The sequence below is a fragment of the Callospermophilus lateralis genome, chromosome 6, assembly GCF_048772815.1.
Source record: "Callospermophilus lateralis isolate mCalLat2 chromosome 6, mCalLat2.hap1, whole genome shotgun sequence".
NCBI lineage: Eukaryota > Metazoa > Chordata > Mammalia > Rodentia > Sciuridae > Callospermophilus > Callospermophilus lateralis.
In genome coordinates, this window is record NC_135310.1 from 139,740,013 (window position 1) to 139,767,309 (window position 27,297).

Consider the following 27,297-nt stretch of genomic DNA (forward strand, 5'->3'; position numbering starts at 1 on the left):
TTAAAAGATCTTCCCTTTCTTGTTCCTTTCCAAGGTCCCTGAGGAGTTATGTTGCTCTAAAGTACATTCTTGAGCTTCCCAGTTTGCTTTCTCCTTCACAAACTGACATCATTTCCTCTCTAGTTCCTTATGTTGGGCTTCCAAATTCTTTTTCATTGGCTCATGGCGTCACTACACCTCGGCTTCAAAGTCCTTCAGTTTTTAAACTTTTCCTTGACTTTCATCTCAAACACCTGCTCCATATCCATTTCCACCTTCTTCATCTTGGCTACACACTCCCTCCTTTCTCCTTCCCTTTGTGCCAGAGAGCTCTTCATAAGCTGCCCTTTATTCTTGCTATTATCAACTCCATTGTAAGTTCCAGCTGCAAGTTTTCTGCTTCTGTCGTTTTCATTGTGTACATTATTAGTAACATTTTTCAAGTCCTGCATCTATGTTCTTATCAACATATTTCTTAGTATTGTAAGATCAAAATGCTCACCGTTTTCAACTTCAGCCACACCCCAAGGATATGCTGCCTCCTTCTGACCCTTTTGCCATTAACTTCAATAATAGTATTACTGCCTCCCACACAAGAAGTAAATGGTCCTTTATCTTTTTAACCACTTATTTTCTTCATCATCATCTGCTTCTGGAAATTCATATGTTTTGATTTTATGTTCCTGAATTTCTTTCATTATCTGTTTTTTAAACTTTTGGCATTCCTCAGTGGAAGTGTGTCTGCTTTGGCAGTAAGTGGAATGCTATTCACTTTTTCATGCAAACACTTCATAAACTCAGAATCCAGTTTTGAAGGAGCAAGGAAGTGTAACCATATTGTACTTCTGTTATCAGCCATCTGATGTCTGTTCACTAACATTCTGCAATTAGGTAATCCTCATATTTACTATCAATGTCACCAATAACAGGTTGCCAGCAGTGACTACTGTCCACAGCATCTCCTAGCCCTAGGGTATCAACTATTGTGAGCAGCAACTGAGCACCACCTACTTTGATTAAAACTTTGGATTGTTCCACCAGCAGTCTGGATACTCTGGAGAATACAAATCTGTGAGGAATAATGAGTTGATTCATGTTGATTTTCCCAGTCCAGATTCACCTACTACCACATGTGAATTCAAGCCCTCTCTTCTCTGAGTTTCCGTAAACTTGATTTGGGAGATTGGCAAATCCCACATAGCCTTCAAGATTCTTCATTTGAGCTACTCCCCAGTTGTGGATAGTGGGGTCCCTTTGTATGTTCCTTCAACAGTATCTCTAATGCTTACTTTATTTCCTTTCTCTGTGAAAATCCTGGAGACATGGAGGGAATATTCGGTGGGGTATGAGGGTGGGTTTTTTTTATGGGTTTTTATCTATTAGTTTGGATCTGTGTTTTTGATAGGGGCTAAGAGATGTATTTGATGGCGGCAGTGAAAGTTCTGTTATTTCACCGACTCTTGCTCCAGCACCCAAGAGCCCTCTCACAAAATGAGTTCTGGAGATAACACTGAACACATCCTAATCGAGCATTCACCCAAGTTAATTGCCCCTGGAATTCCTAGGGCTAGGATATACCCAGCTGTTTTGTTTTTGACAGATTTTTTTCCAGAATTATTTTATATTGAGCTCACCTTCTATTTTATGGCCCTTCTTATCATAAATTTATTTTTGTGTTATGCACACTTAAGTGATACTCTTGTTTGACCAGCATGCCTAAGTTGAAACATTTCTATGTGCCCTTCAAAATTATTTGTGTGTGTGTGTGCGTGTGTGTGTGTGTGTGTGTAACTGGGGATTAAACCCAATGGTGCTTTACCACTGAGCTACATCCTCAGGTTTTTAAATTTTTTTATTTGAGACAAGGTCTCTCACTAAGTTGCCCAAACTGACCTCCAACTTATGATCCTCTGGCTTCAGCCTCCTGAGTTGTGGGGGTTACAAATGTGGTCCACCACTTGAGGTTTAAAATGATTTCTAAACTGCAATCTTAAGCATAACATGTAAAAGCTTTTGGCTTTATAGCTATCTACCTATATTTATCTCTTTGGCTTTCTGTTTATACTAAGATAGGAAGTTATTTGTGTTGCTTGGAGGTTTTTTGGGTTTTGATTTTTAATCTCAGCCCACTTGCAAAATGCAATCAAAGAATTAACTCTTTACCTTATTTGAGACTGAAAAAAATAGAGACTAGACTAGAAATGTTTTTTATGTATAAGCTGTCTCATTGGAAATTTTGACTCAAAGCTTAGATATGGTGTGCAAACAAAAAAAATCATAATGTTTAGTTATTTTATTAATTTGTTATTGTTATGATCAATATATCCAAAAGAGGAAGAAGAATTTATTCTGGCATATGGTTTCAGAGATATCAGTTCGTGGTTGGCTTGCTCCAAAGCAGAAACATTATGTTAGAAACGCATGGCAGAGGAAAGATGCTCAGCTCATGGCAGCCAAGAAAGAGAGAAGGGGGTGGGAGGGTCAGGGATAAGAAGTAGTTTCCAAAGGCACATCCCCCTCCAGCCCCCCCCCCCAACCTTCCTATAGTGTGTAACTCCTCCCAGTAGTTCATTCATGTCATTAATCCATCAAATGCACTAATCCACTGATAAAGTCAGAATGACTATGAGTACATCACTTCCCCAAACCTGACCTCTGGACATTGCTGCACTGGGGACCAAGCCTTCAACATGTGAGCTTTTGGGGGACATTTCTGATGCAAATGACAACAGTCATATAAACATATGACCTTAGCTTGGTTCAATTTTTTGTGAATGTAATTTGTATTCAACTCTCATTTTACAAATTAATAAGTACATATTACGATATTATTCTGTCTCATAAATAAAATTTAATGTAAGTAGATATCTCACAAAGGAGCTAATTTAAATTTGTCGGTAAAATAAAATTCAGAATGTCTAAAATTAGCCAGGAGCAGTGGCTCACACCTGTAATCCCAGAGGCTGGGGAGAATGAGGCAGGAGGATTGTGAATTCAAAGCTAGCCTCAGCAAAAGTGAGTCAGCAAAACTTAGTGAGACCCTGTCCCTAATAAAATAAAAAATAGGGCTGAGGATGTGACTAAGTGACTGAGTGCCCATGAGTTCACTCCTTGGTACCCACCCACAAAAATAAATACATAAATACATAAAAAGTCTAAAACTGCTAACCTTATTATTATTTATATTATTATTATTTTTTTGCTCATGTTCCTGGCCATTCAGTACAATCTTTATCTTTTAGGTGTTCAAGACACAATGTCCATTGCTTTCTATGTTTAAAATACAACATCAACTTTTAGGTTTGACAAAGAAATAAGGTGTTAACTATGCTGGTCTTATATGTTGGTTTTCATGAGTAATCTAAAAATGGGCAAATTAGTAAATATAAGAAGGGAAATGTTTATATAGATGGAGATAAAACATCTGAATCATTTACAAAATACTGATAAATCGATTGCTAAATATAAATTCAAGAAGTCTAAGCTCTCTAAATACCAAGTATCTATCTATTAAATGTATTTTTATAAACTGTTAATATATAGAAAAATAACTCTTCCCTGGATCTTTACTTAAAAATAAGACTTTGCCAGTTGCAGTGGCACCCACCTGTAATCCAAGTGGCTAGGGAAACTGAGGCAGGAGGATTGCAAGTTCAAAGCCAGCTTCAGCAATTTAGCAAGGACCTCAGCAACTTATTGAGACCCTGTCTCTAAATAAAATATAAACGACTGCTATATGTGGCTCACAGGTTGACTGCCTCTGGGTTCAATCTCAGGTACAAAAAAAAAAGGCTTTTAAGAGTTAATGTTCTAATTAACATGTGCAATTCTATACAGAAAGAAAGAGAAAAGGAGAAAGATTTTAAGCTGCATTTTGATGAAAATATTGCAGAGTGTAGTATTTTTTTTAAAAAAGAAATAATTTGTCTAAATTTTAAAAATTCATATGGTTTGTTTCAACCTGTACATTTTAAAAGAGACAAAAAAATTTTTTGTTTATTTTAAACAAAAAATTGAGGTGAGAAAAGATACAAACAAAGTTATAAGGATTAGAATATGTCTTTTAGAGAGTGTTTTTGAATGAGGAAAGATTTTGTATGATGTTTGTCCTAAAGTAAAATGACTGGATTCTTTCAAAATGGGAAGAAAGATAGGCCAAAAACTCAAAAGCTAAAGATTTAAACAAGTTGCAGATAGTCTAAGCAGGTTGAAGGTTTGTGAAGGACCAATGTCCTAAAAGGAAATGTACTTGTAATTATGCTGGCTATAATTAAGAGAAATTATTTGCAGGGTTTTCAAAAATAAAAATTTAATCCATTGGATGTAAAACCAGAATCTGGGTTTCTACATTTTTTTTTTTATTTGTTTTGTTCTGTTACCAGGGTTTTTGTTTTGACCTCAAGTGCCCCACTGAGCCACATGCTCAGCCCACATTAACCTTCAGGATATATAAAAAAACTCAAAACACTTAACACCAATAATAATAAAATAACCCAATCAATAAATGGTATAAGAAACTGAATAGACACTTCACAGAAGAAGAAATACAACTGATCAACAAATATATGAAAAAATGTTAAGCATCTCTAGCAATTAGAGAAATGCAAATCAAAACTACTTTAAGATTTTATTTCACTGCATTCAGAATGGGAGTTATCAAGAATATAAGCAACAATAAATGTTGGGAAGGATGTGGAAAAAGGTACACTCATACATTGTTGGTGGGACTACAAACCGGTGCAACCATTATGGAAAACAGGAAGATATTCCTCAGAAAACTTGGAATGGAACCACCGTATGACCCAGCTATTCTACTCTTTGGTTTATACATAAAAAACTGAAAATCACCATAAGACAGCAACACAGCCATTGTTTATAGCAGCTCAATTCATAGTAGATAAACTATGCAACCAATCTAGGTGGCTTTCAACAGATGAATGGGTAAACATAATGAATATATACACAATGGAATATTACTTAGACTTAAAGAACAATGAAATGGCATTTGCAGGTAAATGGATGGAGCTGGAGGATATCATGCTAAGGGATGTAAACCAATTCCAAAAAACCAAAGGCTGAATGTTTTCTCTGGTATGTAAATGCTAATTCACCATAAGATGGATTAAACTGGGGACTGAAGGGAGGGGAGTGGGCATGGGGGTAGGTGCGGGTAGTTAAATGAATCAGACATTTCCATATGAGCATATATGATTACACAACAGGTGTGATCCTACATTATGGCAACACAGAAGAATGAGAAGTTATTCTCCATTTATGTATGATGTGTCAAAATGCATTCTCTGGTCATTTGTAACTAATTAGAACAAATTAAAAGTTTCAAAAAAAAAGGCTTTCTCTCTTAAAAAGAGTGAAAATACTTTAAGGCTTTTTTATAAACTGAACCATGTCCTACCAAAATCCATATATTGAAGCCTTAACTCCTATAATCTCAGAATGTGACTGTATTTGGAGAGAAGCCCTTTAAAGAAGTGATTAAGATCAAAAAGAGTTTTTTTCTATCCTTTTAAATTTAATTTTCTAATTTTGAGAGAGGATGTTGCTAAGTTCCTGAGATTGGCCTTGAACTTGCAATTCTCCTGCCTCAGGCTGCCATATCGCTGGGATTTCAGGCATGTGCCACCATGCCCAGGTCAAAGAGAGCTTGAGTGGGCCCTAATTCTATAGAACTGGTGTAATTATCAGGGGGAATTGGGATATACAGAGAGACATGAGGGATGTTCAAGCCTGGGAATAGTTCATGTGAAAATGCTGAGAAGCAGCCCTCTGCAATCCAAGGAGACAGGCCTCAGAAGACTAATGCTGCTGACCCCTTGATCTTGGACTTCTAGTCTCCAGAACTGGCTAATATACATTTCTTTTGTTGAAGTCACCTAATCTGTGGTATTTTCTATGGTATCCCTAGCACCTAACATGGTGGCTTAAAACAGTTGAGTGCCATTTGGATCCACATTAACCTTGCCTTTCCTGTGAGGCCACCCTTCCTTGCTCATTGCCCTCCAGCCACACTGGTCTTCTCTGGTTTCCAGGCTTTTGGACTTTACATGCACCATTTCTTCTCCCCAGAACTCTAGTCTTCCTGCTTTTTAAGTGGCTGAATCCTTGCCCCACTGGTCTCAGCTCATGTATCATTTCTGCAGAGATGAAGAACCACCCCATATAACAGAAGTGTCCCCCTGATATCTTCTACCCCTGGCCATGGTGTGCTTCTTTCCTAATTTTATCATGATTTGCAATAATTTCATTTGTTTACTTTTGTGTCTTGTCTTTCCCAGTAGAAGACTTGAGCACCACAAAGACAGGAACAAGTCTGTCTTATTTATAGTTGTGTCCAGTGGCCTAGCAAAACCTAGACCTTTAATAAATAATTTCTGAGAGGAAAAAATATGTTGGCGAGGATGTGGGGAAAAAGGTACACTCATACATTGTTGGTGGGACTGAATATTTGTGCAACCAGTATGGAAAGCAGTATGGAAATTCTTCAGAAAACTTGGAATGGAACCACTATTTGACCCAATTATCCCACTCCTTAGTTTATGCCAAAATGACGTAAAATCAGCATAGTACAGTGATATAGCAACATCAATGTTTATAGCAGCTCAATTCATAGTAGCTAAATTATGGAACCAACTTAGGTGCCCTTCAACAGATGAATGGATAAAGATAATGGTGTAAACATGGGCATATATAAAATATTACTCAGCCTTAAAGAAGAATGAAATTATGGCCATCTCTGGGTAAATGGATGGAACTGGAGAAATATGCTAAGTAAATAAGCCAACCCCCAAAACTCAAAGGCTGAATGTTTTCTCTGATATGCAGATGATAATTCACAAAAGGGGGGGGGACTGGAGAATAATAGAGGTACTTTGAATTAGGCAGAGGAACTTGAAGGGAGGAGAGGGGTGATGGTGGGGGTAGGAAGGATAATAGAATGAATTGGACACTAATACTGTGCATAAATGATTACATGACCAGTGTGATCCTACATCATGTATAGACAAAAGAATGAGAAGTTATGCTCCATTTATGTATGATGTGTCAGAATGCATTTTACTGTCATGTATAACTAATTAGAACAAATTTTTTAAAAAAAGAGCAAACTGGTCAGATTAAAATTAAATACTGTGAACTGTTAGCAAAGTGTGGGGTTGTTATCATATGTCCAATAGAGAAAATGGGATCTCTTGTTATGGGGTGATTATGGGTGGAGGTTGAGATACCTGGGAGTCTTCAGATGTGGAAGTCAAAAGGTGACACAGGTGTCTAGCTTGGGGGGGAAGTGTCATTTGTGAGACAGTAATTGGGAAGGGGCAAGGCATTGTTGGGAGGTTTCCGACCACGGGCTTGACCTTTCACTCCCCCCTCTCTTTAATCTCTGCTAAGACTTTCATGAAAGAGTTTGAAGTTTCTGAAAGAAGAAAACTCCCAGACAGTGTGATGAGTATAATTCTTGGAACTGTAAGAATCTATAGAGGCCACAATTATGTAAATGCAGGCTTCCAACTGTCCTAGGTGTTAGCTTTTCTTAATCCATGAGAGGGCGACCCTTTCAGATACATAGAGACTATTTCACAATCATCATAATGTACTTGATGCCAGGGGCCTACAATTCCCAGCTGGGCAATGCTATTTATTACCAACAGATGTAGGCATAAAATGCAGGCTCAAGTAATCTCTAGGGCACATTGCTATGCTCTGTAGTTTAGTTGTGGTCCTTAATCTTTTACAAAAAAAAAAAAATTAAACACTTACACATTGTAATTGAAATACTTTATGTCAGAGAGAAAATTCACTAATAACAGCTATGCTCAATACTGTCTCCTGGGAGAACTCTCCTGATCAGAATGAACCAAAGAACAAAGGTTATTATAGCACTTTTCATGGTATGCTTCATATTTTCATCAAATTACCAGGATCTGAAAAATACCAAGATGAATAAGACGTGGTTCTGTCCTCAAGGAGCTTATGGTCAGTCTCTGCAACTTTCAGACAGGAACACCAAAGGTATCTCAAAGAAGTATATTATAAGTGTTAAAGGAGGTGCCAGATAAAGCAACTAAGGGTGGAGTATGTGAATGAGGATAACTCTCAATAAGTCAAGATGCAAATGGAGCAGGCCTCTGATAGGGGACTTAGAGGGTCAGCAGGGTGTCAGGAGGTACACAAGGTAGAAGCAAGAATTCTCGGGAGAAGAGGCTTCAACAGTTCTGCTTGTCTAGAACACTGGGTTTTTAAGTCATAGCACTATTGGCACTTCGAGTCAGATCACTTTTTGTTATAGGCAGAGTCTAATGTGTGGTTGATTTGTAGCAAAATTGTGATCTCCACCCACTAGGTGTAAGTGGCACATATGCTCCCAATAATGACAACCAAGAATGTGTCCAGGAACTGCCAAAAGTCCCCTAGGGTTTGGGGACAAAATTACCTTGGATGAGAACTATTGATATGGATATATGCTATTGGTGTAGGAGCAGGCTCCTGATAAAAGGGTAAATTCAGGATCCTTTCTGTTCCTGTGCTCACTTGCCCTTAGTCATATTAGGATGCAGCATGAAGACCCTCACCAGAAGCCAGCAGCATGCTCTTGGGCCTCCTACTCCCAGGACTGTGAGCCAAGTAGACTTGTATTGTTTACTAATTACCCAATGTGTGTCACCATGATATAGTGACAGAAAATGGACAAAGATACTTTAGTTTGAGATTCATCCTTGTAATTGAGTGTGTCAATAATGGACTATTCTGCTGCATGGATATACCAGTTTGTTTACTCCTTTGTCTGCTGATTGAGATTCATTCACTTATTGATAAATTCTGTTCAATGTTTTGCTGTTATAAGTAAAACTTATGAACTATTGTCTACAAATCTTTGTGTAGGTATATGCTTTCCTTTCTAGTAAATAGCTAAAAGTTAATGGCTGCGTCCTATGGCAGGTATATTTTTAACATTTTATTATTTTTATTTTTATTTATTTATTTGGTACTGGGGATTGAACTCAGGGGCACTTGACCACTGAGCCACATCTCCAGCCCTATTTTATATTTTATTTAGAGACATGGTCTCACTGAGTTGCTTAGTGCCTCGCTTTTTGCTGAGGCTGGCTTTGAACTCTCAATCCTCTTGTCTCAGCCTCCCAAGCCACTGGGATTACAGGTGTGTGCCACCATGCCTGGCTATTTTTATCATTTTAGGAAATTGCTTTCCAAAGTAGTGCACTAGTTTACATTTCCACCAGCTGTGTGATCAATCCTTCATTTTAATCATTGGTTTTAATGACTAATGGTATTGAACATTTTTAGTGTGTTTGTCATTTCCTTGTTTTAGGGCCTGTTCACATCTTTTCCTGCACTTCATGAATTTTGGGTATTTATCTTTCTACTTTGAAATATGTTTTATATATTAGGAAAAACTTCCTTTGCAAAAAATATATGTTTTACAAGTATTTCGCCCTGGCCTTAGGCTTGCTTTCAAAAAGCAAAGAGTGTTTGTTTTGTTTTCATTTCTTTTAATGAAACCCAATGTATTGTGCTTTTACTTATAATTTGATCCTTTTGTTTTTTATGTCATGTTAAAAATATCTTTGACAAATTCAATGTTATTCAGATCTTTTTTCTTGTATTTCATTTTGAAAACCATGAATTTTTTTAGCTCTAACATTTGGATCTGTGCTTTCTTTTGTAGTAAATTTTTGATATTAAATTGCATAAAAGGAATAAACATTGAGATTCACATTTTTGAATATTTGTGTCCAGTTGTCCCATGGCTACCTGTTGAAGAGATTGCACTTTTTCCAAGAACTTGCCTTGGCACATGTGTTTTAAAGTGATTCATTGTACATGTGTGGATTCTATATCTAGATTCTCTATTGTGTTCCACATGTCTACACAATATAGACACATTTGTAGGTATCTGTATATCTCCTTAATTTCAATACCACACCTTCTTGATTACTGGAGCTTTAATATGCCTTAAAAAAGATAGTTTTAAACTTTCTAGTTTTAACTTATTTTCTAAGTTTGCTTAAATAGTATTATCCTAGGTCCTTTGAATTTTCATGCTAATTAAAGAATGAGCTTCTAGATTTCTATAAAGAAGGCTGCTGAGATTTTGATTGGAATTGCATTCATCAAAAGATTAACTTAGGGAGAATTGAAAAATTAACAATATTGAATCTTCTGATCAATAAGTAAGTACTCATCTTTTATTTTAGTGTATATCCATTCTCTGAGCTATGATTGTAGTTTTCAGTGTGCAGGTTTTACATATATTTCAACAATTTTATTTTTAAGTACTTCATGCTAATTCTATAGAAAGTGATTTTTTGAAAAATATTTTCAACTTCTAGTTATTTGTTATACCAGGATGTAAGAAAAGACCACTGACTCCAATTAAAAATCAAATTAAAGCAAGCTTATTATTTTGACCTGCCAGGCTGCCTCTCCCTCCCAAAATGGCGGGAACAAGATAACAACCCCAACTTTCCTGCAGCCCAGCTTTATAGCCCAGAAAGTTACACATGAGGGGGGTTACAGATAACAGATCTCTGACAAGCAGCACACTAATGGTAGTTTACATTTTTTGCTGGCCCCAACATCAGAATTCTTGAGGACCATTAGAGTCTCAGAGAGGGTCTTTTGTCTGGCCAGGGAAGGCCAATATTTATGAGGTGTCACTAAAGTTTCAGAGAGGGCTGCTATCTGGTCAGAGAGCCAGGCATGGGTGAGTTCAAGGCACGGGCAGGCATTCCAAGCAAGTTTAGAATTTGCAGTAGTTTATAGTAAAGCCAAAATTATCTTTTCATGTTTTTGTGGCGAGATGGCTCCCAATTTTAAGAAAAGATCAGGTTGGGTCTATCAATTCAGTGTCCATGTATAGATATATAATTGATAATTTCACATACTAAAAATTTTGTTATATATTAGTTTCGGTAGTTTTTTTTCATATTTCTTAGAATTTCTACATAGATGGTCATGTTGTCCATGAATAAATGAAACTTTAGCTTTTGCTGCACAATTGGATGCCTTTAATTGACTTTTCTTGCTTCGTTGCATTAATTAAAACTTCTAGCTCAGTACTGAATAGAAGTTATGAGAACAGAAATCCTTGCTTTGGTCATGATTATAGAGTGAAACTATTCAGCCTTTCCCCATTAAGTATTGTAGTTGTGGGTTTTTGTTTTCTTTTGCTTTGTTTTTTGTAGATGTCTTTTATTAGGTTGAGGTGTTGGGAAAAGTATAAACGGCAGCCATACCCCAGAGAAAAAAACCCCAACATGGCGTCTAAGGACCTCTTCTTCCTACCTTCTTCTTCTCTGTAGTGGCGCGAAAAGTTCCCGCCCGTGTGAACTCTCCCACCGGCGCCAATTTCAAACCTCGCTGGCGGGAAACCTTAGCTCCAATGAGAACTAATTCCTGAGCTTCAAAGCTGATATCTGGAAGAACTTGCCAATAAATGGATTGTCTGGCACTTATCTAAGCCCTATTATCTCCCCCTTAGTTCTATATAAGCACACAGCTTTTTGCAATAAAATTGGAATTCTCCCAGCGAAGTGTCTTTGCGTGGGGAATTCTTTCATGAGGTAGTCCTCTTCTTGTTCTAGTTTGCTGAGCATGATCTCCTATAGTTGCAAACCTGCACCTAGCTCCAGGAATGGCTGTGTCATCTATGAGGCCCAGTGCAAAGTGCAAATGAAAGGCCTTTTATTCAGATTTCAGGATGTGAATTAAGGGGACCACAAAGCTTGCAGGCTCCTGAAACAGGTTCCCTGAGGGAAAATGCTAATCTGGGGAGGTCTCTGAGACTGCCACAGCTTCTCAGGAAGCCAGTGTCCTGTAAAAACACCTTCAAAATATTTACCTTAATCTTCAAATGGTGCATGTGATAGTTTCATATTCTATCAATGCATGCATTGAATTACTTGTTATCCAATCACAGCAGCTACTCTCTACCATTGATCTTTAGGATTTTGAACATCTTCTCTAACTTTATTTACAATTCTAGAACATTTTCTTTGTGGTGATTTTCTGTCATTTACTTTTAGAAAAAGTTGAAGTAAAGCCTGTATCAAAGCAAGGAAATCCACCTCCAAATGCTGCTTATCCCCTGAAAGCAAAGGAAAAACCAGTGGTATCAGGGCTTCTGCTTTCCAGGCCACCCTTTTGCTTCTCTGAAAAATCTTCAAATGTATCTTGAAATGAGTATATTGAAAATGGGACCTTTCCACCAAAATATGGCCTGACATCATCATCTGGATTCTGGAATGGGAAGTCAAATTCAAATGATCTGTGACAATGACTTCCACCACATCTTCTAAAAATTTACCAAGCTAGACCATGTTCCCCTCAGACCACATTCATTTCAGGGGACACACTTTCCAAAGTGGATTTGGCAAAAAAAAAAAAAAAAAAAAAAAAAAAAAAAAAAGATCTAGATCTAGAGAATGCAAAACTTATAACTGAGTTTTGCTGAGAGCCATGGCCGAGTCCGTAGGGCCCCTGGCATTTTGCCAACAGTATTGATTGACAGGCGAGGCATTACTATCTGCCTCTGCGGCTACTTTTGAGTTCTCGAACTACTTTGGAGTTCTCGTGGGGATTTCCGAGGATTCCCCGAGAGTTCCCATTGGCTTAGGAAGTGCAGAAGGAGGGTTTTTCCGGGAGATATATTTCCAGCTGTGGGTTCCTGGAGGAGCCACGTGTAATTCCGGAGAATTCCCCGGGAGCGTGTGTGAGGTTTTTTCTTGCAGTTCAAAAATAAAGTTTGTTCCTGCTTCAGTGGCTCATGATTTGTGCCCAGCCAGACTGCGGCAGAGTTTCATTTATTTTTTCATCTCCTCCTCTAATTTTTAAAACACATTGTTACATTTTTATTAAGGTATAATGCTTGAATTACAATTCAATGAATTTTGACATTGTATTCTCCAGTAAAACATCACCACCATCAAGATAATGAAGATATTCACTACACACAACACATTCATTTTTTAAAGTCCCTTTTCCCACTCCTCTTTGCATCATTAAACTCACATACTTATAGAAATCATGCAACGGTCACAGGATGAGCCCTGAGGATGTCCCCAGAAGGGAGGAGACTTCAACTCAGCTCAGACAGGCTCTGGACTTATACCATGGAAAGAAATTTCAGGATACATCAGAAGATGAACCAATTGAGAATTACTTAGGAAAGCAAGGAGATTTATTCAAAGAAAGCAAACAATAGAGCAGGATATGCACCCAGAGGGAGGAGTGTGGTGCTCCAAAGTGGGGCACATATTGGGTCTCAGTCCCCTTCTTTTATAATTTCACTGAATTTATTAGATATTTTTGTTCATGCATTGTGCTGATGGAATTACAGGTGGTGCTGCCACAATTGGATCCCTCTGAAGATATTTTTGTCAAAGTTGTTTAGGCTGTTTTTGATCCTTTCATTTTCCCTGAATATTTGAGATTCAGCTTGTCCATATGTAAAAATGCCTGATGGGGTTGTTGTAGCTGTTGTGTTGAATCTAAACTTGAAAGTGAACAGAGCAGCTGTCTTAACAATATTTAAACTTCAAACCCATAAACCAGACATTTTCTCCATTTTGTAGCATGTTCTTTAATTTTTTTCACAAAGATATTTTGTAGTTATGTATTGATATTCCACATCATTTCTCAGGTTTTTTCCCAAGGATATCCTGCCTTTGATGTTGTTATAAATGATGTTTTTTTTATCTGATTTTCTGATTATGTGTTGCTGGGAATATCATATATATATATATTGTATTTTAACCTTGTTGACTTGCTAAAGTAACTTAATAGTAGCTTTTCAAAATAGATTAAATTGGATTTCCTACATATACAATTTTATCTCTAGCTAATATAGACACATTTTCGTCTTAATTTCCAATTTGAATGACTTTGTCCCCATTTCCTGCTCTATTGCACTGGGTAGAACCCAAAGCACAGCACATAGTCTTTCATCGTTATTTATGATGTTAACTAATATGTTTTCATATATGTTCTTTATCAGATTGATGAAGTTTCCTTCTATTTCTAATTTAATGTGGATTGTTAAAAATAACTTTTCAGTTCTTTCTTTCTGTATTTATAAGGTGGTGCTGAGGATTGAACCCAGTGCCTAACTCATGCAAGGTAAGCACTCTTCCCCTGAGCTACAACCCCAAACCAATAATGAGGTTTTTAAACAGGAATGGATGTACAGTTTTGTCAAGTATTATTTCTGTATCTTCCAAATGATCATATTTTCTTCCAAATTGGTAATAATATGAATTATATTGCTTAATTTCCCAACATTCAACCAGTCTTGCATTACTGAGTCACTTTGACCTTTTGGATTTGAACAATTGGATTATGATGTACCTTGGAGTATATTTCTTCATGTCTTTTGTGTTTGGGGGTTGTTGAGGTTTTTGGATCAATAGTATGTACTTTTTATCAAATTTGGACATTTTAGTGATCACTTCTTAAAACATTTCCTCTGTCTCCCTCCTCCCTAGCAGATATCTGTTTCATACATATTAGGCTACTTAAGGTAGCCCCATATTGACTTTCCCTCTGGATATCAAGCAGTGCCTTGTCAATGATATAAGAGCAACCAAGCTAATACACTGCCTTAAGAGGACATAAATGGTAAAGATTCCACCGAGAAATAAGAAAAATAATTGCTCAGTCCCAAGAGAAACACTACCCTTCATCTTTTACATCTCCTATGTTAATAGAAAAATGAATATTCCTAGAGGTTCTCTAGGGCTTGAGTGGGGTTTATCTGCACCCTCTGTAAAACATGTTGAATGAATTCTCCTTGTAAAGTATTAAGAAACGGAAGCTGGTGAGACATTTAGTAGGTTCACTTAGTTCCAACCTAATGAACAAAATTCTTATTTCATTCAAACCCAAACAATTCTGAATCAATGGATTATCTTGAGAGTTGGTCTGATGTAAAAGCTGGTTTGAGCATGTGTTTAGTGTGTGCCTTGTTTCCTCTTGTATTTCTCCCCAATGGAAAGTCATCAAATACTTTATTATATGAATTTTATAAGAGAGCACAGAAAGGTAGTATGAGCTTTAAGAACACTTGCTGACATTTACTGAGAATTTACTTGGTGCCAGTTGTTAGTTTCTCACAAGATTGTCTAAAATGAATTCCTTATCAGTAAAATTTTAAGATATGGCATATATTATCATTAGTATCTCTATTTACAGTATATTGATTTTTTGTATTTTTCATAATTTGCTTAACATAATATTACCTGTTACTGACAAAACAGAGACTAATGTTATTTCAAATCTGAGCATAGCATCACAGAGAAATTCAGAGTTACTAAAGTCACATACCATAGCAGTGGTGGCACCTGAGTTCAAGGATTCTCAACTACACCAGTATTTCCTAAACTTAAATTGGTTCTCATACTACTGTCATAATTACTGCTATATATTCACTATTCTTTATGAAATACCTTTCCTTTGATTTTCCCTTTTTAATATAAAATATGGTTTTAAAGGAAATACAGTTTTGTCACATAGACTGGACACCAAAATTAATTATTAATAGAAGCTAATTAATCTATGGCTGCATATTGGTTGCATTGTGTCGGGGGTTTTAGCCCCCTCCTTCCCTCCCGACCTGTGGGAGAGATTGGGGAGCACATGCTCTGACCAGGATGAGCCAAAAAAAGAAAAAGTTCAACCGACTGCCTGCACCCAGCCCTCCCTTCCACTCCCTCCCAGAGGACAATCAAACTCATCAGGGAGATCAGTCAAAGTAGGAGCTCAGTTTATTGAGAAAACACACACAGCTAATATAATGTACAGGAGCCAATCAGGATAAAGGTCAGCAGGGTGGGGGAGTTCATGTGTATACCCATCCTACAAGCACGAACGGAAGTGTTCTAAGCCTATCTTAGAGATGGTCAGATTTTTCTGGCTGATCGCCAGGAGCTAACTTAGCCACATGTGGGCCCAGAACTGACAGTAATGTGGGTAGCAAGTTAGGTTTCCTCTTTTCTGATGCAACATGCCCCACATGTTACATCATGCCCTACAGCACTGGGTGCTGTAAAAACATTGATCTCACTTTAAAGATGAAGTATTGGCAACCTGAAGGGACACTACAAGATTATAGGGTAGAATCTATGATAACTCATAGCTGCAAGGGAAGAGAGGAAGACACATAGAAATATGAAATAACAAGGGAGAAATTTCCCTCAAACAAACCAAGGTACTATAATAATAGAATTCATTGATAGCAAAGAAGATGACATGTTAGAAAGAGGTTCAGAATGTACATAATTAAATGACCTGCAAATTAAACAATGACCTAAGAGAGAAAAATGCAGGCAAAAATTGATTACTCCAACAGAGAGATAAGAGATCAAATACAAGTAGCAAAAGATTATTTCAAGAAAGAGAGATTCTGAAAAAAAAAACTCAGAAATTCTTTAAATGAAGGAAACAATAAACCCAATAAAAAAAACTCTATAGAAAGAATCACCAACAGACTAGATCACTAGGAAGACAGAACTCAGACAAGGAAGACAAAATGTACAACCTTGAAATAAAGTTGATCACACAGTGAAGATGGTAAAAAACCATGAACAAAACATTCAAGAATAATGGGATAATATCCAAAGATCAAATCTAAGACTTACCAGGATATAGAAAGGTACACATATTCAAACCAAAGTAACGCACGCACAATTTCATCATCAAAATAATATCAGAAAATTTTCGAAACATGAAGAATGAATTGGAAAATCAAATACAAGACGAGCACAGGACACCAACTGCACAAAATTACAACATATCTACACCATGGCACATTATAATGAAAATGCCTAGCATACAGAATCAGGATAGATCTGTACAAGACTGTAAGAGAGTAAAATCAGATTACATATAGGGGGAGACCAATTTATATCTGAGCAGGTATTTTAACTCAGATCTGTTAGACCAGGACACAAGAAAAGACCACTGACTCCAATTAAAATCAAATTAAAGCAAGCTTATTATTTTGACTGGCTGGGCTGCCTCTGCCACCCAAAACCATGGGAACAAGACAGCTGCAGCAGCTTTCTTGCAGCCAAGCTTTATAGCCTAGAAAGTTACACAAAGGGGGGTTACAGATAACAAAGCTCTGACAAGCATAACACAAATGGTAGTTTACATTTTTGCTGGCCCCGACATCAGAATTGATGAAGGTCATTAGAGCCTCAGAAAGGGTTGTTATCTGGCCAGGGAAGGCCAAGATTTGTGAGGCATCACTAAAGTTTCCGAGAGGGCTGCTGTCTGGTCAGAGAGCCAGGCATGGGTGAGTTCAAGGCACAGGCAGGCATTCCAAGCAGGTTCAGAATTTGCAGTAATTTATAGTAAAGCCAAAATTATCTTTTCATGGCTTTGTGGTGAGATGGCTCCCAATTTTAAGAAAAGATCAGGTTGATTCCATCAAGATCCTCAAATCCAGGCAATCCTGGAACAACATATACCAAGCTCTGTAAGAAAATGGATGCTAACCAAGAATCTTATGCCCAGCAGAACTGGGCTTCATATTTGATGATGAAATAAAAAATGATAAAGAAAAGTTAAAAGAATTTACAGCGAGAAAGCCTGCACTACAGAACATTCTTGGGAAAATATTGCATAAAAGGGAAATGATAAACAGGAATGAAAATCTGCAGAGGGAGGAACTATACTAAAAAAAGGCCAATGAAAGAAGAAACCAAGTCAAGTGAAAAACCAAAAATAAATCAATGACCAGGAATACAACACATATCTCAATAAAAACCCTGAATGTTAATCACCTAAGCTCATCAATTAAAAAACATAGACTGGAATATTGTATTTAAAAAAAGACTCAACAATATGCTGCCTTCAAGAGACTCACCTTACAAGAAAAGACATCCACAGACTGAAGGTGAAAGGATGAAAAAAGCATACCCTTCAAATGGACCATGTAAACAAGCAGGGGTTTCCATTCTCATAGCAAATAATGTAGACTTCAAACCAAAGTTAGTCAGAGGAATAAAGAAGGTCATTTTCATGCTACTTAAGAGAATCATATATTAATAAAATATAAAAATTGTAAATATCTATGCCCCAAACAATGGGGCATCTATGTATATCAAACAAACCCTTCTCAATTTTAAGAATCAAATAGACCACAGCAGGATAATACTGGGAGATATTAACATACTTCACTCACAACTGGATAGATCTTCCAAAGTATAAGCAAAGAAAATCTAGAACTCAATAATTGACAATCAATAATTTAGTCTTAACATGTATGTGTGTGTGTGTGTGTGTGTGTGTGTGTGTATATATATATATATAATATATATATATATATATATATTATTCCATCCATCAATGAGCACCACATGGATACTTCTCTAAAATAGATCATATGTTATGTGACAACACAAGTCTAAGCAAATGCAGAACATAGAGATACTAACCTGCATTCTATCTGATCTTAATGAAATAAAATCAGAAATCAATGATAAAAGAAAAAAATAAAAGTTACTTCAACACCTGGAGACTAAACAATACAGTATTGAGTGACACATGGATAACAGAAGACATAAGGAAGGAGATAAAAAAATTCTTAGATGTTAATGAGAATGCCAATATAACATAAAAGTCTCTGGGAAATAAAGAAGGCAGTGCTCTGAGGAAAGTTCATCATATTAAGCTTATTCATTGAAAGAATAAAAAGTCAACAAATAAACAACCTGATATTACATTTGAAAGCCCTAGAAAAAGAAGAGCAAACCAACACCAATATTAGTAGAAGACAGGAAATAACTAAAATCAGGGCTGAAATCAATGAAATTGAAACAAGAGAAACAATTGAACAAATTGACAAAACAAAAAGCTTGTTCTTTGAAAATATAAATAAAATGACAAACCCTTAGCCACCCTAAAGAAAAGGGGAGACGAAACTCAAATTAATAAAATTCATAATGAAAAAGCAAATATTACAACTAACACTATTGAAATAAAGAAGACAATGAGAAACCACTTTGAAAATTTAGACTTCAGTAAAATAGAAGATCCTGAAAACAGTGACAAATTTGGGCTGGGGATGTGGCTCAAGCGGTAGAGCGCTCACCTGGCATGCATGCAGCCTGGGTTGGATACTCAGCACCACATACAAACAAAGATGTTGTGTCCGCTGAAAACTAAAAAATAAATATTAAAATTCTCTCTCTCTCTCTCTCTCTCTCTCTCTCTCTCTCTCTCTCTCTCTCTCTTTCCCTCTCTCTTAAAAAAACAGTGACAAATTAATAGAGGCATATGATTTACCCAGGAGAACATACACAATTAAACAGATCAATTTCAAGAAAGGAGATAGAAGATGTCATCAAAAGACTACCAATGAAGAAAAGCCCAGGACTAGATGGATTCTCACCTGAGTTCTATAAGACCTTCAGAGAGGAATTAATCCCAATACTCCTGAAGTTATTTCATGAAATAGAAAAGGAGGAAAACCTTCCAAACTCATTCTATGAAGCTCATATCATTCTGATACCAAAACCAGACAGACACCTCAAAAAAAGAAAATTTCAGAGCAATATCCCTGATGAACATTGATGCAAAAATTCTCAATAAAATTTTGTCAAATCAAATACAAAAAAAAATTTAAAAGACACTCCACCATGATCAAGTGGGGTTTATTCCAGGGATGCAAGATTGGTTCAACACATGGATATCAATAAACATAATTCATCACATCAATAGACTTAAAGATAAGAATCATATGATTATATCAATTGATACAGAGAAAGAATTTGACAAAATACAGTGCAAGTTCATGTTCAAAACCCTAGAAAAACTAGGGTTAGTGGGAACATACCTCAACATTGTAAAAGCTATCTATGCTAAACCCAAAGCAAATATCATTCTAAATGGAGAAACATTGGAAGCATTGTCTCTAAAAACTAGAACAAGTCACTACTTGTTTTCAGCACTTCTATTACAATTAGTCCTTGAAACTCTAGTTAGAACAATTTAACAGACAAGGAAAATAAATGTATCCAAATAGAAAAAGAAAAACTCAGACTATTATTATTTGCCAATGACATGATTCTATACTTACAGGATTAAAAAAATTCAACCAGAAAACCCATAAAATTAATAAATGAATTCAGCAAAGTAGCAGGATACAAAATCAATATCCATAAATCAAATGAATTGCTGTACATCGGTGATGAATCCTCTGAAAGAAATATTAGGAAAACTTACACATTCACAATAGCCTCAAAGGAAATAATAATAAAGTACTTGGGAATCAACTTCACAAAAGAAGTGAAAGTCCTCTATAATAAAAACTACACAACACTAAAGGAAGAAATAGAAGACCTTAGAAAATGGAATGATCTCCCATGTTCTTGGATTGGCAGAATTAATACAGTCAAATGACCATACTACCCAAAGCACTATACAGATTCAATGTGATTCCAGTTAAAATCCCAACATCATTCCTTATAGAAATAGAAAAAGCAATCATGAAATCCAGTTGGAAAATAAGAGACCCAGAATAGCCAAACAATCCTTAGCAAGAAAAGTGAAACAGGAGGCATCACCTTACCAGAACTTAAAGTGTACCAGAAAGCTATAGTAACCAAAATGGTGCATGGGCTCTCTCTTGTTCAGCAAGGAGGTCCATAGAATAGGATAGAGAAGAGTGTGGCTGCGGAGTTGCTAATCAAGACCTCCGGAGACCAAGCCGAAAGCAGGTCTGATTTTATTGGGCAGTTACCATGTATATATACTCAGGCAGTAGCTAAGCAGATTACAGGCAGCCACCAATGCAATTTCTGGCTAATTGTCCCTGCAGCGACCAATAGAGGAGCGGGCTGTGGAGCAAGTGCAGAGATTACGACATGCAGCCTCACACCCAGTGCTGTGCCTAGGGGATAAGCGGTTTGCCACTCACATGCCTAGCATGGGGTGGGGGGTGGTGGTGGTTTGCCATTCAGACGCCCTTTAACATATGCCATGTATGCAGTACTCCATGCACTTGTCCCCACAAAATGGCATGGTGTGGCATAAAAATAGACATGTATACCAATGGTACAAAATGCAAGACAGAGAGAGAAACCCATATAAATATAGTTATCTCATATTGGCACCAAAAACATACATTGGAGAAAAGATAGCCTCTTCAACAAATGGTGCTGGGAAAACTAGAAATCCACATGTAGCAAAATTAGTTGAGTTTCATGCATGGTAAGAGATAGGGTTTTAATTTTAAAGTGTATCAAAGACCTAGGAATTAGATTAGAGACCCTCTGCCTCATAGGAACAAAAAAGCGCTTTTTAGTTTGTATCCATCTCATTTATTGATACCTGATTTTATTTCTTGTGTTTTAGGAGACTTGTTAATGAAGTCGGGGCCTAGTGCATCATGATAATGATTTGGGTTTACTTTTTTCCTGAAAATAGAGGCTACATTTTGGGAGCAAATTTTGCCACATGTACATCAGTTGAAGCATCAATCTCCAATAAGTAAAAAAAACCAAAAAACTTAATACCAAAAAACAAAAACAAAACAACAACAACAAAAATAACCCCACTAATACCCCAATCAATAAATGGGCTAAGGAACTGAATACACACTTCTCAGAAAAATATATACAGTTGATCAGCAAATATATATAAAAAATTCAACATCTCTAGTAATTAGAAAAATGCAAGTCAAAACTACCCTAAAGAATTCATCTCACTCCAGTCAGAATGACAGTTATCAAGAATCAAGCAGCAATAAGTGTTGGTGAGAATGTGTGTGAAAAGGCACACTCATACTTGCTGGTGGGACTCCAAATTGGTGCAGCCAATATGGAAAGCAATATGGAGATTCATTGGAAAGCTGGGAATGGAACCACCATTTGACACAGCTATCCCACTCCTCAGTCAAAGGTCTTAAAAACAGCATACTACAGTGATGCAGCCACATCAATGTTTGTAGCAGCTCCATTCACAATTGCTGAACAGATGCCCTTCAATATATGAATAGATAAATAAACTGTGGTACATATACACAATGGAATATTCCTCAGCATTAAAAGAGAATTAAATTTTGGCATTTGTAAGTAAATGGATGGAGTTAGAGTATATCATGCTAAGTGAAATAAGCCAATGCCCCCAAATCAGGGGCTGAATGTTTTCTGATAAGTGGAGGTGAATCCACAATGTGGGGTGGGAGGAGGCATGGGATAAGTGGAGAAATTTTGGATGGGGAATAGGGGAGGGCATAGGGAATAAGGGGGTAGAAAAAATGGTGGAATGAGATGGACATCATTACCCTGTGTACATGTATGATTGCACAAATGGTGTGACTCTACTTCCTGTATAACCAGAGAAGCAAACAAATCATTTACAATGAATTGAAGAGCATTCTACTGTAACACATAACTGATTAGAACTAAGTAAAAAAGATTATCATTTGTGTTTTCACTAAAAAACTAAATCACTCTTTTCTGCTGATGACTTTTAAAAGACTTATGTTGACATTTATGGAAAAACTAGTGATGTCCAAATGAAGTCAGAAGATTAGTTAATAACAATGAATTAATGTTGGTGTCTTAGATTTGGCAAAGGTATCATGGCAATATAAGATGTGACCATCAGGGGAAATTGCATTGGGAGAATATGGGGGTTCCTTGAACTATTCTTCCAACTTTTCTGGGATTCTAAAATTATTCCAAAATAAAAAATTATATTTAAATAACTATTATGTATAAAATTTGAGTTACATGAAAATCCCTGCTTTTAAAAATCTTAGGAACTAGGTGGGCATGGTGGTACATGCCTTCAATCCCACCAATTTGGGAGGCTAAGGTAAGAAGATTGCAAGTTTGTAGCCACCCTCAACAAGTTGGTGAGACCCTGCCTCAAACTAAAAATTGAAAAAAGGACTGAGGAGATAGATTAGTGGTAAAATATTTCTGGGTTCAATCCCTAGTATAAAAAAAATTATGAGCTAGAAGAATAAATGTCTTGTATAACTATTATGATTCTGGTACCAGGGATTGAACCCAGATGGTGCTTAATCTCTGAGACACATGCAAAGACCCCCAGCCCCTCACTTTTTATTTGAGACAGGATTTCCTTCAATTGCTTAAGGCCTCACAAATTTTCTGAGGCTGGCTTTGAACTTACTAACCTCCTGCCTTAGCCTCAGGAGTCACTGGGATTACAGGTATATGCCACTGCACAGGGCAAATTTCTATTATTTTATGTCACTGTATATGCTGTGAGTTTTAAGAACATAGTCTTAGTAATACTAAGATCTTCCCCAAAATTGTTTTTGTAAGTTTTTTAAAAAAACCCTAATACAAAATTTCTTTTGGGCAATCCATCAGCTATTATTCTATTTTTAGATGGATTGTATTAATCTAGATTATTTTTCCATATCCATTGATAAAATGAGACTCGATTTGACATGGACAATGTATACATTAGTACAAAAGTGTCTATTTTCTGGGTCAAATCTTGGTCCTGTATTACAAAATTAAAGAATGGTTTTGTGCCTTCACACCAAAAATAGAAAATTATAGCAATTATTCTACAATATCTTTAAGAAACATTTTGCATCTATCATTATGTTGCATTTAGTATTACTAGAAAAAGTATTTTGTGATCTAACAAATTAAAAGTTGTGTATCATTGTGAACCAAAAGAGAAGCAAGTAACAAATAAATTAGGACTATGGAAACAAAGCTGGAATGAAGGAAGACCACCCAACAGTATCTCAGAGTCTGACAATGACATGCTACATTGAATTCAACAAACCTATTTTTAAAAGATCATCGTAGAAGGTTCAGATCAGTAAGGTTAACTCAGAAAGTCATTTACTGTGTCAGTCACTGTTTGGGGCCCAGGGAACTAACTGCCCAACCAAAGCAGATCCTGGCCACCTATTCTCCTGGAGTATTGGAACTTATCAACAAATGAGGGAAACAGATTCAAATGGGAAGCTGGTGTCAAAAATGACTACAAAATAAACTATAGTCCATGCAAACCCACCCACATGAATGTGTGTATTTATGCACATACATATTTTTATTTTAAATGTCTCAATCCAAGAGGCTAATTGTGGGAATTTTGTTGATGTTACATTTTCTTCTTTAGTACAAATGTATAGAGCCTGTCTTTTTGATTGTTCATTGATTATACATACATATTTTCTTTAAATAATAATAATAATAAAATAATAATAGTAACTACTATTATTATTACTTTATTTTTTTAGGGTCACAGTAGATCATAATCATTCTCTGTAAAATCATTTGTTGCCAGGGAAAAGTAAAAACTATTTAAGTGATGTGTCATAAGGGATCTTACTTGCTATTGGAGTTGTTTTTGTGTCCAGGGTTGATTTTATTTTCCGCCAACACTTCCTTTGCAAATACTTTGGTTTCATTTTTCTGAAAATATTATAGATGTTTGTAGATGTTTCTACAAATACATATGTTAATGTACACATGGGTGTCTGGGGGAGAAAGGAGAGGCACATTTCATGCTTTACTTTCTGTAAGTCTGGATTTCTTCACTTTGTTACAAGGACATATATTGTGTTTGCAACACTTTTAAAGTGTATATAGTGCAGTCCTCTGTGCTGAGATTGGTGTGGAAGGGGAGAGGCTCACATTTACTGAATTAAAAACCTGATGGAAAAATTCTGTTGCAAGATGGTATGCAAGCATGTGAAGCTTTGCCATCCACAATCCTTGAAACAGAAGATGTTTTAAAATATACATGAATGCTAATCCCACTAGAAAACCAGAAGGGAATCTCTAGTGGGCTGGAAAATCTCCCACTTAATACTAAAAGCACAAAAAGCTTTCCAGAACTGTGGCTGACAATGATGCGTGGATTTAGGTTCATCCTCTTTAGCAAATTTACCACTCTGGGGTGGGGGATCAATTTTGCTGTGGACCTAAGAGTGCTCTATATAAACAAACAAACAAACAAACAAACAAACAAACAAACAAATAAATAAATAAGGTGTGTCTGTTTAAAATGGACCGCTGGGATCAACTCCACTATACTATGGATCCAAACATTCACAGATCACTATAAAAGAGAGAGCTCCAGAAAATCCCTGGGCCATTTCCAGCATGCACTTGGGCATGTTATCAACCAGGGTGTTTAGTTAGGGACCTTAGCAGCCAGACAGGAAGATCAGCTCTGGAATTTGAGGTCTGTTTCCCCAACCAAGGTGAATAGTAAGCTTTACCATATTTATTTGGCACACTTTGAGGAGAGTATGCTAAAGTGACTGACTAGCAAAACTTCAGGATGCATACAATATTTTAATGATCTGCATATAATACTGGAAACTTTCCTGTTGACATTTAATTATTTATATCTTGTGTTATTTTGGAAACTGCTATAAAAATGGTCTAAGGTGGATTGGTGTTGTGAAGGGGCAAAATTGTGACATATGCAGTCAAGGGGAGAAATAATGTCCCTTTCAATGCCCCTTTCAATGCTTTATTCACACAAATTACTCAATAGAATTTCACTCTATAGGTTCTTAAGCAAGAAAATGACAATCCTTAATGCTAGGCACTAAATAGACATAATAAATTCATAGCAAACAATTCTAGATTAATTAATTCACAGCAAACAATTCTAGATTAATTCTAAGCACTGCAAAACACACTTAATTATGATAGGCTAATGATAGACATTCCCTCTGCACACTAAATTCAAAAGTCTTAAGCCTTAGGCTTTATGTCCAGCGGAGGCACACTCACTCAGACCTGATGACCAGGTCTGGAATCAAGGAAGGCTTTTCCTGGCATGGATTGGATGGCCAGTTGAGGAGAGGTTTATAGGGAGAAGTTGCAGCTCTCACCAAGATCCAGATGAGGCAGTAGAGTCTGAGAGCCATGAGGATCATGCAGAGGCTCAGGAAACAATGACAAGTGATAGAATGTCAGGTCCTCATCAGGCTCTCCACCTCAAGTGAATCCTTGTTTCGGCTGGCTGAATGCCTGTTTATTTGCTCTATCATTTATACTAAATTTGGGGTTTCTTAGATCCCCTTTTAATTCTTATCAGTTACTGGATTTCCCAGTGACATCATTTACCCTAGGGTCAGAAACATCTGGTCTGGTGGTCTACATCCTATTCTTCTTGTCTTTCCCTCTTATCAGGCAAGAACAGCCTGCCAGGGGCTTCACTCTGTTTATCAGGGAGAGGGGAAGTAACTTGTTTGAGGCCCTACTGGAGAGCTCTGTGGGTGTGTCTAGTGAAACTACAGGTTTCAAAGTGGAGTTTTAAAAATGGAGTTGCTTAGGCTCAGGCCCAAGGCCATCCTAATAAGGGGAGATCTCAAATATCTAATAATAGGTTGTACCAAAGGTCTCACTTGACCCTCTTCTATGCCCTTGGGGCCCTAGTGATTCATTCCAAGTGATCCTTTTTTGAAGCCAGCTCCTCATAGCCCCTGGTGCCCTGGACTCCAGCTCTACCAACCCCGTCCATTAGTGGATACAGCCCCACTACCTTGGACCTCTAGAACCATGAGCTAAGTAAACTCCTATTCTGTATAAAATTTCCGAACTCAGCTATTCATTTCAAACAACAGTAAGTAGACTAAAACAGGAACATTGAAAGAAAGTGAGCTGCTCACCTTTGTTTAAAAAGATTCAAATGTTCTGGCCACTCATCACCAAGGAAGAATAAGGAACATGTTGATCTTGTGCCTCCTTCTGTGGTCACTCAGTAATGCCCAAGCCTGCAATTTGAAATTAAACTTCTTGCCCTTTGTGTCAAATTCAAACACATCTTCAAGGAGATCCTGTCAAGGGCAGCATTGAGTTTGATCAAGGAGTCACCCTTCTGAGCCATCCTGACCAAGGCCACCTTACTAGAATGTAAGTTTCAATATTAGTCCCTGTCTCCCAGAGTACCCTCAGCACCAGGATGGCAGGGTCTACAGGGGCTTGGTGCTCTATGGCTCTAAACCACAGGAAAACTAAAATTAGTATCATAATCTTTGAACCTATTCTCAATAGGTTTTGTTTCCTTTATCTTTAGTTTTAGGAATTTGACTGTCACAGGGCCATGGACAGGACTATTTCTTTCTCTCTATCTGTCTCCTGGGAATTGATCCCAGGGGCACTTTATTATTCACCTACATGCCAGCCCTTTTTTATTTACATTTTTGAGAGGGGATCACACTATGTTGCTTAGGGTCACACTAAATTGCTGAGGCTGGCCTTGAACTTGCAATCCTCTTGCCTCAGCTTCTGGAGTCATGGGATTTCAGGTATGTGCCACCATTCC

At 36.9% G+C, this 27,297-nt stretch overlaps 1 pseudogene; it reads right to left on the reverse strand.

Annotated features, from left to right (window-relative positions):
• On the reverse strand, positions 1 to 25,897 carry LOC143402197 (septin-7 pseudogene; annotated as a pseudogene).
• Between the last annotated feature and the right edge of the window lie 1,400 nt (positions 25,898 to 27,297).